Source organism: Papio anubis, chromosome 5, assembly GCF_008728515.1.
Source record: "Papio anubis isolate 15944 chromosome 5, Panubis1.0, whole genome shotgun sequence".
NCBI lineage: Eukaryota > Metazoa > Chordata > Mammalia > Primates > Cercopithecidae > Papio > Papio anubis.
This window is the reverse complement of record NC_044980.1, coordinates 22,574,410-22,592,798: the sequence shown is the minus strand read 5'-3', so window position 1 is coordinate 22,592,798 and position 18,389 is coordinate 22,574,410. Positions and strand designations below refer to the sequence as shown.

The 18,389-nt window shown below is 36.5% G+C and overlaps 1 pseudogene across 1 annotated transcript in view; it reads left to right on the top strand.

Annotated features, from left to right (window-relative positions):
• Positions 1-17,835, top strand: part of LOC101005139 — a 35,385-nt pseudogene extending 17,550 nt beyond the window's left edge. The window contains exon 2 of the transcript XR_002522914.2: positions 13,361-17,835. The product of XR_002522914.2 is annotated as a tyrosine-protein phosphatase non-receptor type 11 pseudogene (transcript). The remainder of the gene's footprint in view (positions 1-13,360) is intronic.
• Positions 17,836-18,389: the final 554 nt, after the last annotated feature.

Below are 18,389 nucleotides of genomic sequence, written 5' to 3'. Positions count from 1 at the left end.
TGAAATATACTACATTGTATTAGACATAAGGTATATTCTATAAAGGCATCTCCCAGAAACATAAACTTCACACAATATCTACCTAAAATATTAAATTTGGAAGGATGGAATGGATAGCATGTTGGTATTAGCACCAATCACATACACATAGAAATCTTCTTTGTTAGCAATGAAGCCACGATTATAATAAAAATTATTGTGTAAATGCAAAACTCTACCATTACTAAAGGAGAAAAGATGGGAGTTGTAGGACAAAGCCAAGTTGTAGGGGTGACAAATAGGAGGCAGCAGAGTAGACAGATACATTTCTTTTTCATTGCTCAACATATGTAATGGATAATACAGATCTAATAACAGGAAGACTGGCCTTTTTATGCCATAATAGCATAATTATAAAACCACAAAAATATGCTAAGGAGATAACTTTCATTCACGGTTTTGATAGAGATTGTTTGGAGTTTTGTTTTGTTTTAAAAGTTTTAAAGATTCTGAGGGCTTATAGCTTCCAGTGATAATTTTTAAAAACTTTTGATCATGATAAACATAACATTTACCATTTAAACACTTTTTAAAAGTACAATTCACTGGCTGGGCATGGTGGTTCACACCTATAAATATCCCAGCACTTTGGGAGGCTGAGGCTGGCGAACCACCTGAGGTAGGGAGTTCAAGACCAGCCTGACCAACATGGTGAAACCCTGTCTCTACTAAAAATACAAAATTAGCTGGGCATGGGTGGCACATGCTTGGAATCCCAGCTATTCAGGAGGCTGAGGCAGGAGAATTGCTTGAACCTTGAAGGCGGAGGTTGCAGTGAGCCGAGATTGTGCCATTGCACTCTAACCTGGGCAACAAAAGCGAAACTCCATCTCAAAAAAAAAAAAAAAAAAAAAAATTCACTGGCGTTAAATACATTCACAATGTAGTGTAACCATCACCACTAGCTAGTTCCAGAATGTATTCATCACCCAGAATGTATTCAGATTACTGGGAGAGTTCATACCCAGTAATCAGTCACTCCTCAATAACTCCTCTTCCATTTCCTAATAGTTATTTATCTGCTTTCTTTCTCTGTCTCTGGATTTGCCTATTCTGGATATTTTACATAAGTTGAATCATACAATATGTGTTTTTTGTGCCTGGCTTCTTTCACATAGCATAATTTTTTCAAGGTGCATCCATGCTGTAGCACATATCGGTACTTTATTCCTTTTCATGGCTGAATAATATTTCATTTTATAAATACATCACATTTTGTTTACCCATCCATTCGTTGATGGGTATTTAAGATGTATCTATGTTTTGGTCATTGCAAATAGTGCCACTTGGAACATCTCTATACACATTTTGTTTGAATATCTGCTTTCAGTTCTTTTGGGTACATACCTGGGAGCAGCATCACTAGGTTACAGGGTAATTCTATGTTTAACTCATTGAGAAACTATTAAACTTTTCCAAACAGTGGGTGTACCATTTTACATTCCCACCAGCATGCTTCCAGTGCTACTGGTCATGCTTTTTATACTTCTCATTTTTAATGGGAGATTGCTTCTCCTCCTAATCCATGTGTAGTTTGTAATACAGAGTTTGATTTATACTCAAATTTGAAATCTTTTTGTTATTTGAGCTATGAATTAAGGAGCATTACTTATCTTTCTGAAACTCAGGTTACTCATCTTAAAGTGGGGTAATTCTTACCTTATAAAATTCTCAGTATTGCCACAAACAAGACAGAAACTTTTAAATTTGCATGGCCTCGCCATCTTATCAGAATTGTCACTTATGCTGTCCATCTTTATATATTTGTTTCTCTTGCTTTGGTTTAAATAGAATGTTGTGGTTTCCTCCTAACAACTGAGTCAATTTGCATTTGCTTCTATGAGCTGCCCTTTCAAACATTGCTCTTCTGAGATTCACATTAGCCCTTCTTTACTCCTAAGTCTTTTGACTCAAGTGACCACTCACAGAGAGAAATTTACTGTACGTTGATGATTCTCATGCCTATATCCCTAGCTCAAATCTATCCTCACAACTGCAGATCAGAACACCTGCCTCCTAGATATATCTATGGATGTGGTACACAGACACATCAAACTTCACAAACTCCAAACTGACATTTGATTTTCCTTAAACTCATGCCTTTTCCCTGTTCCGATGAACATGAATGACACTGACAACCGCACTAATTTTGAAGCTAAAGCCTGGCTATCATCACTGCTATGTACCTCTCCCTCATTTCCTGTTTGCCACAAATCCCCCAAGAGCATTGATTCTACAGACTAAAGAGATCTCTAATTAGCCTACTTTTTCCATTTCCTCCTCCCTAGCCTGTACTGGTAAGAGTTGTTGACATAGAATAGCAGCCACATTCAATTGGGATTTTGAAGAGAATTAAAGGAAGGGACTAGAGACAGATTTAATGTGAAGCTAATGAGGTTTAAGCTGCAGGGCCCTCATTTGCATGAGCTTCTGTGAAGTCTGAGAGCTGCTGTGCAATTCAATATTCTGGATGGGGAGGGACAACAAGCTTTCAATTAGGAATCATTACAGTAAGCATTTCAGATAAATTTCCTAAAGGAATTTCAGGAGAAAGGGATCCACCCTTCTAAGTCTCCAGTAAAATAGTTTTGCTCTCAGATTTGGTGTCTATAATTTTGTACGCCTTTTCTTACAAAAAGGAATTCCAAATTGCACAAATTTCAGGCCCCATAAAACCTATATCTACCACTGGAAGTGACAATTTCAACATGTATGGACAAAGTTAAGGAATATAACAAGTAATATTGAGGGAGTTAGTCAAGCAACAATAAGAAGTAGTTACAACCAAGAGGTCTGAAAAATCAAAAGGAAAAAATGGTTTTGTTACCAGAAAGGGTTGTGATCCAGACCCCAAGAGAGAGTTCTTGGATATTATGCAAGAAAGAATTTGGGAAGAGCCCACAGAGTAAAGCGAAAGCAAATTTGTTAAGAAAGTAAAGGAATAAAAGAAGGGCTACTCCGTAGACAGAGCAGGGTGTTCTCGAAAGCAAGGGGAGAAACACACCACCTTAGGAACAATGCCTGTTTATATACAAGATATATAGCAAGAAATCGTGGGAGAGATGTGCTCTACTATTATACATGGCTCCTAACAAAAGATTGTTAATCTTTGTGTACCTACTATCTTCGGCAAGAATCTATATTATTGCTTGTAAAGCAGAACTTAAACTACGAATCATTTTCTTCTTAAGATATTGGGCTGACCGGGCACGGTGGCTCATGCCTGTAATCCCTGAACTTTGGGAGGCCTAGGTAGGTGGATCATCTGAGGTCAGGAGTTCAAGACTAGCCTGGCCAACATGGTAAAACTCCGTCTCTACTAAAAATACAAAAATTAGCCAGGTGCGGTAGCGTATGCCGTAATCCCAGCTACTCAGGAGGCTGAGGCAGGAGAATCACTTGAACTTAGGAGGGAGAGATTGTGGTGAGCCGAGATCGTGCCATTGCATTCCAGTCTGGGCCATAGAGTGGGACTGTGTCTCAAAAAAAGAAAAAAAAAAAAGGTATTGGGGCATTAGGACATTTCTTGAATCTGTTAATTCCTGGGTCTGTTTAGTCAACATTATTAACCTGTTCCCTTAGCCGTAAGCATCCTGTGACTAGGAATGCCTAACCTCCTGGGAATGTAGCCCAGTAGATCTCAGCTTCATTTTACCCAGCCCTTACTCAAGATGGGGTTGCTCTGGTTTGAACTCTGACAGTTTTATAAGGACTGGGTGAGAGGATAAACTTTAGATGGTGCATTTGGAATATGATCTAAAACAATTCATATGAATTGATGCCTCTGAAGGTTACCAAATTATTTCTTCTTACTTTCTATAGTGTTTTTAAAGTATACTTTTTATTTTTGACCAGTTTTGACTTACACATTTATAGTGAAGATAGTACAGAGAGTTTTCCACATAACTTAGTTTCCCAATTTTTAACACTTTGTATCAGTATGGCATATTTGTTGAAATTAATGAACTAATATTCATACATCATAATTAAGTAAAGTTCAGATTTCATCTTATTTCCTTTTTCTGTTGTTCCAAGATCTCATCTAGGATTCTCCATTACATTTAGTAGTCATGTCTCCTTACAGTTATGGTTGGCCAACAGTTTCTCTAATTTGCTCTGTTATTCATGATGTTTTCAATTCTGAAAAGTCCTGGTAGGATATTCTTCTACTGGGATTTTCCTGATGTTTTTCTAATTATGTGAGTGGATATTATTTTCTTAAGATGAAGACCACAAAGGTAAAGTGCCATTAGGATGATAAAATATCAGCAGAAATACTACTCAACAGCGCTACTATGGTTTGAATGTCCCCTCCAGAATTCAAGTTGAATTTAATTGCCATAGTGAAGGTATTAAGGGTGGGACCATTAATAAGTAACTGGGCCACAAGGGCTGTTCCCTCATGAATGGATTTGTATTGTTCTTGTGGGACTGGGTTGTTATGAAAGTGGGTTCAGCCCTCTCTTGCTCTCACTCTTTCCATAATCTGCTTTTGCTTTTCTCCTTTCTGCCATGAAATGACACAGCACAAAGGCCCTCACCAGATGCTGGTACCATGCTCTTTGACTTCCCAGCCTTCAGAACTGTGAGCCAAATAAACTTCTTTTTTAGAAAAATAAATTACCCAGTCTGTGCTATTCTGTAAACTGAGGTAGTGTCACTCAGGAATCTCCATTGTAAAATTATTATTCCTCCCTCATTTTAATAATGCATTATTTGGAAGGAAGTCATTACACACAGCCAGCACTTAAGGAATGGGGAGATATGCATCCCCTAATTGAGGGTGAAGTATCTCTATAAATTATTTGGAAAATTTCTATTCGGGGTATTGTCTATATTTTCCCATTTGTTTTTATAGCTAATAAGGTATTTATATCAGTATGTACCAATGGATATTTATTTGATAATTTAAATTATTATCTCATACAACATTATTTGTTGCTTAAATTTGACTCTGGTATTCCTTTGGTATACCCCCATCATTATTATTTTCTGTTGTTGTTTGTCTGTTTGTTGCTGTAGCTGTTTTCAACACTTTCTGTACTACATGAAATCCATGCTAATTTTATGTATTTCTTACTCCAGTTCTAGAATCACCTTTTTTTCTCCAAGATGGTTTGGTTGCATTTTTTGAGAATGACATTAAATTAGAAGCCAAGCTATGAAAGTTAAATGTGCTTATAAGTTCTGGTAAAGCAAATAAACATACGTGGATAGATCAACCCATGTACACACACATGCACATACACACACATGTGTTTAACTGCCTTTGTCTATATTAAGCTAAACGGTATGTTGTATTGATGTCTCCAACTCTAATCCATGACCACATGAATTATTCTGTCCTCTTTTCCTTACTTACCTATAATCTCTCACTCCAACATTTAGAAATATTGCCCCACCATTCACCATTTATTTACCTAATTATTCAATTTCAGTGTTCAGTGATTTCAAAACTATTAATTTGTATCTCCATGGAAAATCATTTTATCAAGTAGAGTATGGTGCTTATATACACTTCTTTTTTCCCTTATTTTAAAAAACTCCACTAATTCCAAAGTTACTCTTATTGGTGCCTCATTCCATAACTTTAGTCAGTGAGGTTGTTTTACAAATTTGTAATATATTTGGATTACTTTCTCACATTCTACATTCCATTCTATTGGCATCACATATGCAACACAGAAGTTTATGGCACAAGGTGTGAATTTAAATGCACAACATATCAAATGTTAAATTTCTTCTATTCATCATTACAGAATAGTTTTGCCACAATAAAATATTCCCTCTGATTCACCTACTAAAGTTCCCCCTATCTGAACCTCTGGCAACCAGTGATCTGTTTACTTTCTCAATAGTTAAGCATTTTCTAAAACTTCACATAATTGGAATTGTACAATATATGATTTTTTCTGAATAACTTTTTAAATATACCAATGGGCAGATTTAAGGTTTGGCCATAATTTTTCGATAGCTTGATAGTTCACATCCTTTTTTAATCACTGACTCATATTCTACTATCTTAATGTATGAGTTTTTTGTTCCATCTACCTATTAATAGCTATCTTCTAGTTTTTGATGATTTTAAGTAAAACTGCAGTAAACATTAATGTGTTGGGTTTTCTGTGGACCTAAGTTTTTAACTGAGTTTTTTAAATACCTGAGAGCACAATTCATGGATTGTATGTTAAACATATGTTTCACTTTTTGGGAAAAAATGCCAAACTGTCTTCCAAAATTATTAATTTATAATCCTACCAGCAATCCTAACACCAACTTATTTTCCTGTTGCTCCACATCCTCAGCAGCAGGGAGCATTGCCACTTTTTTGTTTCACATTGAATTCATTCTATTAGATGTTGTTTTAATATGCAATTCACTAATTAAAAATGACGTTTAGCAACTTTTCATACGCTATGTGCCCATCTGTATATCTTCTCTGGTGAGGTGTCTGTTCATGTGTTTTGCCCTTTGTTGTAACTGCTTGTTTTTACGTTTTTGAGCTTACAAGCTATTTGTATATCCTGAGTGCAAGTCCTTCATCATTTGTGTTTATCAAATATTCATTCACAGTATGTAGCTTACATTTTCATTTTCTTAATAGTGTCTTTTGCAGGGCAGACAATTGTTGGTTTTAATAAAATCCAACTTATGAATTTTTTGGTTGGTGAATTATGCCACTGTTACGAATTTAACACATCACTATAATCAACTCCATATATATATTTTTTTTTTCCAAGAGGTTTCAAAGTTTCACATTTTACGTTTAGGATGAAAATGTATATTTACATATTTACCTTGGACTTTACATTTTACCTTTTATACAATGATCCATTTCAAGTTAATTTTGGAGTATAATATAATGTGTCTGTCTACACTTTTTTCTTTTGCATATGGAAGTCCAATTGTTTTCCATCATAAATTGCTGAAAATACTATCTTTTTCTCACTAAATTGCCTTTGTTCCTTTGTCAAATATTAGCAGATGATATGGTTTGGCTATGTCTCTACCAAAATCTCATCTTGAATTGCAGTTCCCATGATTCCCATGTGTTGTTGGGGGGACCCGGTGGAGATAATTGCATTATGCAGCGGTTTCCACCATACTGTTCTCATGGCAGTGAATAAGTCTCATGAAATCTGATGGTTTTATATGGGGTTTCCCCTTTCACTTGGCTTTCATTCTGTCTTGCCTGCTACCATGTAAGAGGTGCTTTTTGCCTTCTGCCATGATTGTGAGGCCTCCCCAGTCATGTGGAACTGTGAGTCCGTTAAACCCGTGTTTCTTTATAAATTATCCGGTCTCAGGTATGTCTTTATCAACATCATGAAACAGACTAACATAGTGGACGAGATGTGTGTAGGTCGATTTCTATGCTTTCTAGTCTGTTTCGTGGATTGACGTGTCTATTCTTTCACCAGTTCCACATGTTCCTGATTATTATAGTCTTATAAAATTAGATAAGGTTTGTCATCCAACATTTTTTCTTCTTCTTCAGTATTATGTTGGTTTTTCTAGGCTGTTTGCCTTTCCATTTAAATGCTACAATCAATTCGCCAATATATATAAACTAGGTTGCGCAGACTTTGATTGAGATTGTGTTGGTTATAGATTAAGTTGAGGAGAATTGACATCTTAACAATATTGAGACTTCTAATAAATAAACAGAGAAAAAAGTATCAATTTATCAATTTAATTAGAGCTTGTATTTTTCTCATAATATTTTGCAGTTTTCCTTAAATAGGTCATGCATATATTTTCTTAGATTTAAAGGGAAGAATTTTACTGTAAATGTATAAAAGTAGTTCTACTGTAATCTTTTTTGAATAATCAATTGCCTTTGTATGTTAACTTTACATTTCACAATCTTCTTGGACTCAATAATTTTAAATGTTTCTGTTTATTCCTTTGAATTTTCTACATGAGCTATTATTCCATTACAAATGAGGAAGTTTCTATTTCTTCTTTTTCAATCTTTACACCTTACCACCCATGTCTTGCTTTTTTCCTTATTGCCCTGGCCAGGAATTCCAATACTGTGTTGAATAGAAGCTATGAGATAGGACATTATGGACTTGTTCCCAGTTGTGATGTTTAATTTTATGTCAAATTGACTGGGCCTTGAGATGCCCAGATAAGTCATTTGTGTTTAGACTGGTAGACTGAAGAAAGAAGGTTGCCTGGCCTAATGTGGGTGAATACCAGCCAACCGATTTAAGACCCAGTTAGAGCTAAAATATGGGGGAAGATTGAATTCTTGCTCTCTGTCTGACTGCTTGAACTTTGAGACAACAGTCTTCTCTTACTCTTGGACTGGGACTTACGCCATCAGTCCTCCTGGTTGTTAGGCCTTCAGACTTGGGCGGAAATATATGGCTGTCTTGGGTCTTTACCTTGCAAAGGGCAGATCCTGGGCCTTCTTAGTTTCCATAATCACACAAGACAAGTTCTTATTATAAATAAAATTATTTTAAAAATAATAATGTGTATATTTTTCTCTATTGATTCTGTTCTCTAGAGAACTCTAAGACACCAACCTTATAGAAAAACATTTAGTTTCTCACTAGCTGTAGATTTATTGTAGATGCATATTATGCTATAAATTTCCCTCTCAACACTTCTTTCCCTTCATTGCACAAAGGTAAATATTTTATTTTTATTTACTTCACAATCTTTACAATATTTGTTTGAAACTACTGTTTGATACATTTATCATTTAAAAGTGTACTGTTAAATCTTCTAATGTTTTAGGATTTCCCGACTACATTTTATGCATTTCTAGTTTAATTGTATTGTTTTCTGAATACATGATTTGCATGATTTCTATACTTTTAAGTTATTAATATGTGTTTTAAATTATTAATATGTTTCTAACACATTGATAGGCATTTTACATCCCAGGAAAGAATGTGGTTTCCTTTGTTGAATGTTCCATGCAAACTTGAGAAGAATATATGTGCAGCTGTTATTGAATGAAGTTGTATATAAGTATCAATTATATCAAGTTGATTTTTAGTATTGTTCAGGTCAACAATATCCTTACTGATTTGCTGCTTACTGATATATCACTTGTGAAAAGAAATGTTGAAATTTTATAGCACACTAATAGTGTATTTCTTTATTTCTTCCTCAGAAGAAATAGAGTACTTTGATTTTTTTATTATTAGATTTAGGGTTGTTATATATTATACATTTTTGGATAATTGTTTCCTTTCTCATTATGTCGTGTGGCTCTTTATCTGTAATAAATTTTCTTCTTCTGATGTCTCCTTTCACCAAAATTAGTTACTTCTGCCTTCTTTGGATTAGTGTTAGCATGATATCTTTTTCACCCTTTTTAAAATTTTAACCTTAGTTTATACACTTCAAATGAGATTCTTTCTGACAACAAAGAGTTGCATCTCTGTCTTTTAATGATGCATCTAAACTAGTCATTTTAAAGCCATTATTGATATAGGTGATTTACTGTCTACCATGTGTGTAACTGTTTTCTACTCATTGTGTTTGTTGTTAATATATTATTCATAGTAATTTTCAAAAATTTTAAGTGGCTTCCCTTAAGGTTCTAATACATTCACTTAACTAATCAAAGCTTACCTTCAGACTACAGTGTATCTATTCATGTTTACTGTAAGTTTCTTAGAATAGTCCTGTTCCATCACTTTTGTCATTGCTGTTTTTCGCTTATCCATATATTATATAAACATATGTAGCAACAAATTGTTATAATTATTTAATTAAACACAAATTTTAGATTTTATTCATAAAATAAGAAAAAATATTGTTTATCGTAATCTATTTCTTTTCTCTTGCTCTTTATTTCTAAGTTTCGGGCCTGCATTATTTTTATTCCTCTTGAAGAACTTTTATCATTTATTATAAGGCAGATTTAATGATGATTAATTTCCTCAGTGTTTAATTTTCAGAGGGTATCTTATTTTTCCTTCATTTTGAAAGATAATTTTTCCTGATATCTAACTCTAAGTGTTTTTTTTAATACGTTAAATATTTAAGCCTAATCTTTTCTTGCTTATGGACTTATGATAAGAAGTTTGCTGTAATTCCTAATCTTATTCTTCTCTAGGTATTTTTCCTCTTTCATTTCCTTAAGAGATTTTTTTTGACCTTTGACTGTCTGCAATTTGAAAATAATATGTGTCATTTTGTGAGTGTATGTGTATGTGTGTGTATTTTTATCACGCCTGTTGTCTCTGAGCTTCCTGAGTCTTTGTTTTGGTGTCTATTCTTAATTTTGTAAAGTTCTTAGCCATTGTTCCTTGAAGTATTACTTCTGCTACACTATCTCTTTATTCCTCTTTTAGTATTACTATTATGTATTTGTTGAAGATTTTCAAATTGATCCTGGCTTTGGGACATTCGGTTCTATTTTTTGTTGTTGTCGTTATTAGTTTTATCCTTTGCATTAAGTTTAAGATGATTCAACTGGTCTAATTTTAAGCTCACTAATTTCTTTCCTAGGCCATGTTCAGCCTACTGATTATCTATCAAACAACATTCTTCATTTCTGTTAGTGGTTTTCATTTCTAGCATTACCTTTTGATTTTTTTCTTATAATTTCCTTTACTTAAATTGTCCATCTTTTAAGTTGTCTACTTTTTCTATTGCAGATAACTAACTTCTTATCTGTATCATATCTGAGTCTAGTTTGTTTGCTTTCTTTATTGCTTCTTTTCTTCATGGGCATGACTTGTAATAATTTTATTGAAAGGCAGATATTTTGTAATGGATAATACAATATGTATATTTAATATCATGTCTTAAATATATCTAAGGCATTCCAGGTTTATGTGCTACCAACAAAATACAGTTCCCCCAAACATGTGCCTCTTCCAATGTTCCCTATGTAGGTGAATGACATTATCATCTATAGAATTACATATATTCTTATTTATTTTACCTAGTAAAAAATATGGTATTTTTTAACCTTCCCTCCATCTACACCACAATACCTGCTCATGCAATTATATCGCTTACCTGGAAATCAGCAGTTAACTTTTTGTTTTTCCCACACTAGCCATAGATTATCTCTGCTCCATTTTCCCCATAGCAGTCAGAATAATATTTTAAAAATCTGAAAATGCCAACAAACACATAAAATATTTTAATTGTTTTCACTCTTTTTTAGACAAAGACAACTGTTAGGCTGGGCACGATGGCTCACGCCTATAATCCCAGAGCTTTGGGAGGCCAAGGCAGGCGGATCACGAGGTCAAGAGATCGAGACCATCCTGGCCAACACAGTGAAACCCCGTCTCTACTAAAAATACAAAAATTAGCTGGGCGCTAATGTGGTGGTGCGTGCCTGTAGTCCCAGCTACTCGGGAGGGTGAGGCAGGAGAATCGCTTTAATCTGGGAGGTGGAGATTGCAGTGAGTTGAGGTTGCACCACTGCACTACAACCTGGCAACAGACCGAGACTCCGTCTCAAAAAAAAAAAAAAAAAAAAAAAAAAGACAACTGTTATCCTGATCAATAGAAACCTAACACCCTCTCCCTAAGTGTCTCTTCAGCTTTTTTTTCATATCATGCATCCTCATTGTATTCTTTGCTCTGTCATCTCTGACCTTTTACTTTTTGGGGTCTCTGTACTCATTAGGAGTGCCCCTACATATTGCATTACACTTTATGTGCTATTTCCTGTGTCTTGGCTTCTCTATGCTGCCCCACTTTTTATCTGGTTTTTTGATTATTCAACCATTAATGCATTATATTCCATTTTTTGATTTCCACTTTCACTAATCATGATTATGTCAAATCTTACTTCCATAAGCCTTCAAAGAGTTAGTTCCTTTATAGCAGTAATGATGGACACACATTTATAGTGTCTGTTGCGTTTGATTAATGTGCTTCTCTATCTCTGGATTGTAAGTACAAAGCAGGCCAAAATAACATCTGTTTTTGTTATCAACACATAAAAAATCATAACAACTTTAAGTGCTCAATAGTGTTTTGATAAATATTTATACACTAATTTCCTGCTGAAATTAGTCCCCAGACTTAAACATTTGAAAACTATTTATTGAGCCCCTCCCATACTGTTGTCTCAATACTAGGCATTAAAAATACGGTGATGCCTAAAATATACTTATGCATCCTCGTGAAACTAGGAGGATCCTCATGAAGCAATGAGTCTAATAGATAGCATAAGTGTTAGGTATTACTTTTTAGTCTCAGAAGCATATATTAAAAGGTCTGTAAAACAATAGACTATTTAAAATCTATCTTGTCTGTATTCACCATGTAACCTTTACATTTAAGTGTTATTCAAATATAAAGAAACAAATTATGAAAAAGTAAGACAACTTCCACTTTTGGGGACATATAAATCTTTATAGGAATAATCAATTGTATCTATTTTATCAGGTACCCCTGAGTCAACACATAAGTATGAGAAGAAGAAAAAATGCTAGAAAATAAATGCAAAATATTTTAAATAAAAGAAGTTTAATGTACAAAACTAAAATACAGTGGAAAATAAAGTTTCATTTCCTAAAAATTCTGTTTCTTCTCATAACCAGTTCAGAAAACAAAACAAAACTTTGAATGTATAGATGTACAAAAGCAATTCTATCAAATGGCAAGAATATCATTTTGAAGTTTGCATCTTTCTAATAGTGGATATCTCAGTTTTACTACTTTGCATTGTTGGTCTGCTTATGAGAGCCTCTAGAATTTTATTGGAAATTCAGGAAAATCATGTCTATCCTATAATACACTATAATTTTCTTCAGTTGTTCCTATAAGCTAAGAAAAATATAATGAGATAGTCCAATAACAGAAAACCCATATCTTTCTGATTTTGGATACTACAATTACTATTTTGTATGATTGAATCCCATGCTCAGACCTTCAGCGTTTTATTTGAAATTCATGAAATTATATATAGCTTGCAATATAGATATTTCTATAATAAGTTATGGAAAGCAAAGTGATATAATATAGCATAGGCTTCTCCAGATGTCCATCCAAATAAAAATCATATTGAAATAGAGGCCCAACCAGGCATGGTGGCTCAAGCCTATAATCCCAGCACTTTGGAAGGCCAAGGAGGGTGGATCACTTTAGGTCAGGAGTTCAAGACCAGCCTGACCAAAAGTGTGAAACCCCGTCTCCACTAAAAGTACAAAAATTTGCCGGAGGAGGAGCAAGCTGGAAGGGGAGGCGGCTGCATAGTCTCCGGGATCCCAAGGCCTGGAGGAGGGGTCTGTGAATGGCCAGCTGGCTTTGCCCAGAGTCCGGTCCCAAGCCGGCCTCCCTTGGGCCAGCCCGATGTGACTGAGCCCAGCGGAACCTGAGCAAGGAGCGGGTCCCTCGTGGAGCCGGAGGGTGGGAGGAACGTGACATCGCGAAGATGGTTTCACCCAAGTATCACTGGTGTGGAGGCAGAAAACCTGATGACAAGAGGAGTTGATGGCAGCTTTTTGGCAAGGCCTACTAAAAGTAACCCTGGAGACTTCACACTTTCCGTTGGAAGAAATGGAGCTGTCACCCACATCAAGATTCAGAACACTGGTGATTACTATGACCTGTATGGAGGGGAGAAATTTGCCACTTTGGCTGAGTTGGTCCAGTATTACATGGAACATCATGGACAATTAAAAGAGAAGAATGGAGATGTTGTTGAGCTTAAATATCCTCTGAACTGTGCAGATCCTACCTCTGAAAGGAACTGAAATACAACGTTGGTGGAGGAGAACAGTTTGATTCTTTGACAGATCTTGAGGAACATTACAAGAAGAATCCTATGATGGAAACATTGGGTACAGTGCTACAACTCAAGCAACCCCTTAACACGACTTGTATAAATGCTTGTATAAATGTTGCAGAGTTCGAGAACTAAGCAAATTAGCTGAGACCACAGACAAAGTCAAACAAGGCTTTTGGGAAGAATTTGAGACACTACAACAACAAGAGGGCACACCTCTCTACAGCCGAAAAGAGGGTCAAAGACAAGAAAACAAAAACAAAAAAAGATATAAAAACATCCTGCCCTTTGATCATACCAGGGTTGTCTTACAAGACAGTGATCCCAATGAGCCTGTTTCAGATTACATCAAAGCAAATATCATCATGTCTGAATTTGAAACCAAGTGCAACAATTCAAAGTCCAGAAAGAGTTACATTGCCACACAAGGCTGCCTGCAAAACATGGTGAGTAACTTTTGCAGATGGTGTTCCAGGAAAACTCCCAAGTGATTGTCATGACAACAAAAGAAGTGGAGAGAGGAAAGAGTAAATGTGTCAAATACTGGCCTGATGAGTATGCTCTGAAAGAATATGGTGTCATGCATGTTAGGAGCGTCAAAGAAAGCACCCTTCATGACTATACGCTAAGAGAACTTAAACTTTCAAAAGGTGGACAAGGGAACATGGAGAGAATGGTCTGGCAATACCACTTTCAGACCTGGCTGGACCATGGAGTGCCCAGTGACCCTGGGGGTATGCTGGACTTCCTGGAGGAGGTGCACCATAAACAGGAGAGCATCATTCATGGATGCAGGGCCATTCGTGGTGCACTGCAATGCTGGAATTGGCCGGACAGGGACGTTGATTGTGATTGATACTCTTATTGACATAATCAGAGAGAAAGGTGTTGACTGTGACACTGACGTTCTCAAAACCATCCAGATGGTGTGGTCTCAGAGGTCAGGGATGGTTCAGACAGAAGCACAGTACCAATTTATCTATATGGCAGTCCAGCATTATATTGAAACACTACAGCGCAGGATTGAAGAGCAGAAAATCAAGAGTAAAGGGCACAAATATACAAATATTAAGTATTCTCTAGCAGACCAGACAAGTGGAGATCAGAGCCCCATCCCGCCGTGTACTCCAACACCACCCTGTGCAGAAATGAGAGAAGACAGTGCTAGAGTCTGAAAACGTGATGCAACAGCAGAAAAGTTTCAGATGAGAAAACCTGCCAGAACTTCAGCACAGAAATAGATGTGGACTTTCACCCTCTCCCTAAAAAGATCAAGAACAGATGCGAGAAAGTTTATGTGAAGACAGAATTTGAATTTGGAAGGCTTGCATTGTGGTTGACTACCTCTGATAAGCAAAATTTGAAACCATTTAAAGACCACGTATTTTAACTCAACAATACCTGCTTCTCAATTACTCATTTCCCCAGATAAGAAGAATTATCTCTACAATGTAGACAACATTATATTTTATAGAATTTGTTTTATCTTAAGGAAGCAGTTAAATTGTGCACTGTATTTTGCAGATGGTGGGGATTCAAATTCTAGTAATAGGCTTTTTTTTTTTCTTCTTTTTACAACCTTAACCAGTTTATTTTTTATTTCCTTATTATGGGGGATGATAAGAAGAAATGATTTGGGAAAATTAAGTAACAATATCCTAGAAAAGTGAGAACCATCTCATTTACCCGTCGTGTATCCAGCAGTGGGTAATTCATTTTGATGGCTTCTATTTTTGGCCAAATGAGAATTAAGCCAGTCCCTGAGACTGTCAGAAGCTGATTGGTCTACCTTTGTGTTGGCATTAAAGAATTCTAGAAAAAGAATCATGGATATTTATGAATTAAGATAAGAGGTGTGGCTTTTTTTTTTTCCCCAGCCGATGACCAATTATAGTTCAGTTGTTGACTGAGAAGGTTGTGGTGGGAAAATGTTTGCCACATTGTTTTTGCATTTGAGTAATTGTTTTGTACTTAGAAAAAAGGCATCTATGAATGACCAGTGTTTTTGGTTGTCAAATGTTGCTGACAAACTTACCCCAAAACTTTAATTGCTTAAAGAAACCCCACCCCCAACTGTTCTTCAGTCTGAGCTGGGCTCAGCTGGACTGTTCTTCTGCCAGCCTGCAGATGGCCACTCATGTGGTCAGCAGGTCAGCAGAGAGACTGGGATGGCTGGGCTTCTCTCTCTGCCTGCAGTCCTGAGTTTCTCCTTCTCCATGTGGTCTCTTTCAGTGGCCCGGCTGGCAGGGTAGCTAGACCTGTCACATGCAGCTCAGAGCTCCCAGGAGCTCAAAAGCAGAAGTGGTCAGACCTTCTGAAGACTTAAATCCAGAATTGTCACTGTATCCCTTCTACTGCCCTCTATTGATGATGATGATGATGATGATTTTTTCTAATCAAAAGAGAGCTGGATTATGCCCTTTACTTACTAAACAAGTCACAAGCCCAGCCCAGATTCAAGAAAAGGGTGTGAAGTGCAGGTACAGTTAATTGGGGGGCCACTAGTCTAACAGATGGTCACAACCAATGCCATGGAAAACAAAGGATATTAGCAAAACTAGAAGTTGCTAGTGACCTTGGGAAGCCGAAGTTGCTTGCAGTAGCTGGGACAAGCTGAAAGTCAGACTGAGAAATAAAGAGAGGGCCTTCAAGAAGCTTCCTGGATGATTTCTGCCAACTCTGAGCCTATTTTTGGAACCAGCACTTAGGGAAACTGATCTTGTGAGGATGGATGTGTTTAGGGGCACAAGACTTTTGAGAGCAGCACCACCCCACTGGGCCACCCCCAGACTGGGGAAATGTGACTCTTTCTTAATGCCACTGGTTTTCAGTCAGGCCACAGTGAGAAAGAACAGCCCTAACAGGCCTCCAGCCAGGTTGAACGAACTCATTTTTGTTTTAGCCAACTGGTGAGATTGGCTAATGTTCTACCTTAAGTGCCTTCGCCAAAGACATCCCTCTTTGTCTCATACATTTAATCATGATTCAGTGCAGATATTTCAATGAAAATATCATTGGTTGACTTTTGTGACGGTAATAAAATGCTACGGCATCTTTGCCGTGAAGTTATGGTCTCTTTGGATTCTTCTGACTTTGGCTCCTGAAAGGAAGGTGTAGATCCAGCCCTGGGAGTAGTTCCTTTCTGAGGTATCTCAGTCCCTTGAGACTCTCAGGTAGTTTGGCTGCCATTCTCACTGACAAAATGTATATCAGCCCCACCCCTACCCCCCAGTATTCATTGAACTTTGAGTTGCTTCAGAACACAGCTGTGGCCTGAGGTATTTCCCTATTAGGGAAATGTGACTGCTGTCTTCTAGTCAAATTTGTAAAGAAAAAGATTTCAGTTCAGTATTTGCAGCAAGAAGCTTGAATCCTGTTCTTTTTATTGCATTGCTACATTGACTTATTCTCCACTTTGCTTTGGTTTTGTCTTGACTTGACTTTGGGGGTAAAATCTTTCACCAGCACACAAGAGTTTGATTGTACAAATGTATCTCCTGCATTAACATCTCTGCCTGTTGCCTAAGATCAGTTGCTTTTATACTCAGAATGGAAATACCTGATCTTGGCTAGCTTTGTTTGTTATAAGATATTGATTTCACTTAGATTTCCCTCCACGAGGTCAACAAACTATCATGTTCTTATGTGAACTTAGGCCAAGGCCAGAGTTATCATAATCCCTAGGTTGCTAAGGCTTATTATGTGTTTGGTAAAAGGTGATTGCAGGTTCTCAGATGAGTTTACTTTATGTGGGATGGAATCAGGCAAAGAGACTGGGATGATGGAGAAAGGTCGAGGTGCAGGTTTAAAAAAAAGTTGTGGAAATGAAAGTTCCAAAGAGGTCGTTTCTAAGGAAGTCAGAGAGCCCAGGGCCAGAGCAGTCAGTAATGGGTGAATCAGTTATTTAGAAAGTCTGTGTGACAGACACATGGATGCCATTCACTTCTAGGTTGCTGGTAGGTATTAAATATGCACAATATTCCATAGCTCACTGAGGAATTTAAAATTATAAGCATAGGATTTTATATTTTGAGGTGAAAGAGTTATCTGGCACATAGTATTGGGTTTTTTTTTAAAAAGTCAAATTTCACAGTCTTAGTAACTTTTTTAAAAAAACAAACTAACTAAAAGGCGCTTCACGTCTAGTGTGTGGCCCTTCTGAAACTTATGGTCATCTCTCTCACTGAAATCAAGGTCTTTTCAAATGTGGGTAAATGGGGTTGAGAAAACATGGGTAGGACTTTCTTAGTGTGTGTGTGCGTTATTTAAAAAGCCCAGTTGCTTCGGGTAAACAGCGAAGAAAATGGTCAAGATTGTTTTTAGAGGTTATTTTATTGGGGATTTTAAGAACTAATAACATCTTGAGTTATTTTTAATTGAGAGGGGTGTGGAAAGGCTTGCAATTGTGAAGTGTTTTGTTGTAGCCTAGTATCCATAAGAGAAACTTAGACTATAGACATAACTACAAAGCCAGTGCAGTTTTTGTTCTCTGTATGCTGTTGGGGGAATCAAGTTTTGCACATAGCAAGCACATGGCCTCCCTGATGTCAGGATGGCTTTGTTAGGATCTGTATTTGCCCTTAATTTTGTTGAAATCTTTTTTCCTTCTTCCTCTTGAAAAGTT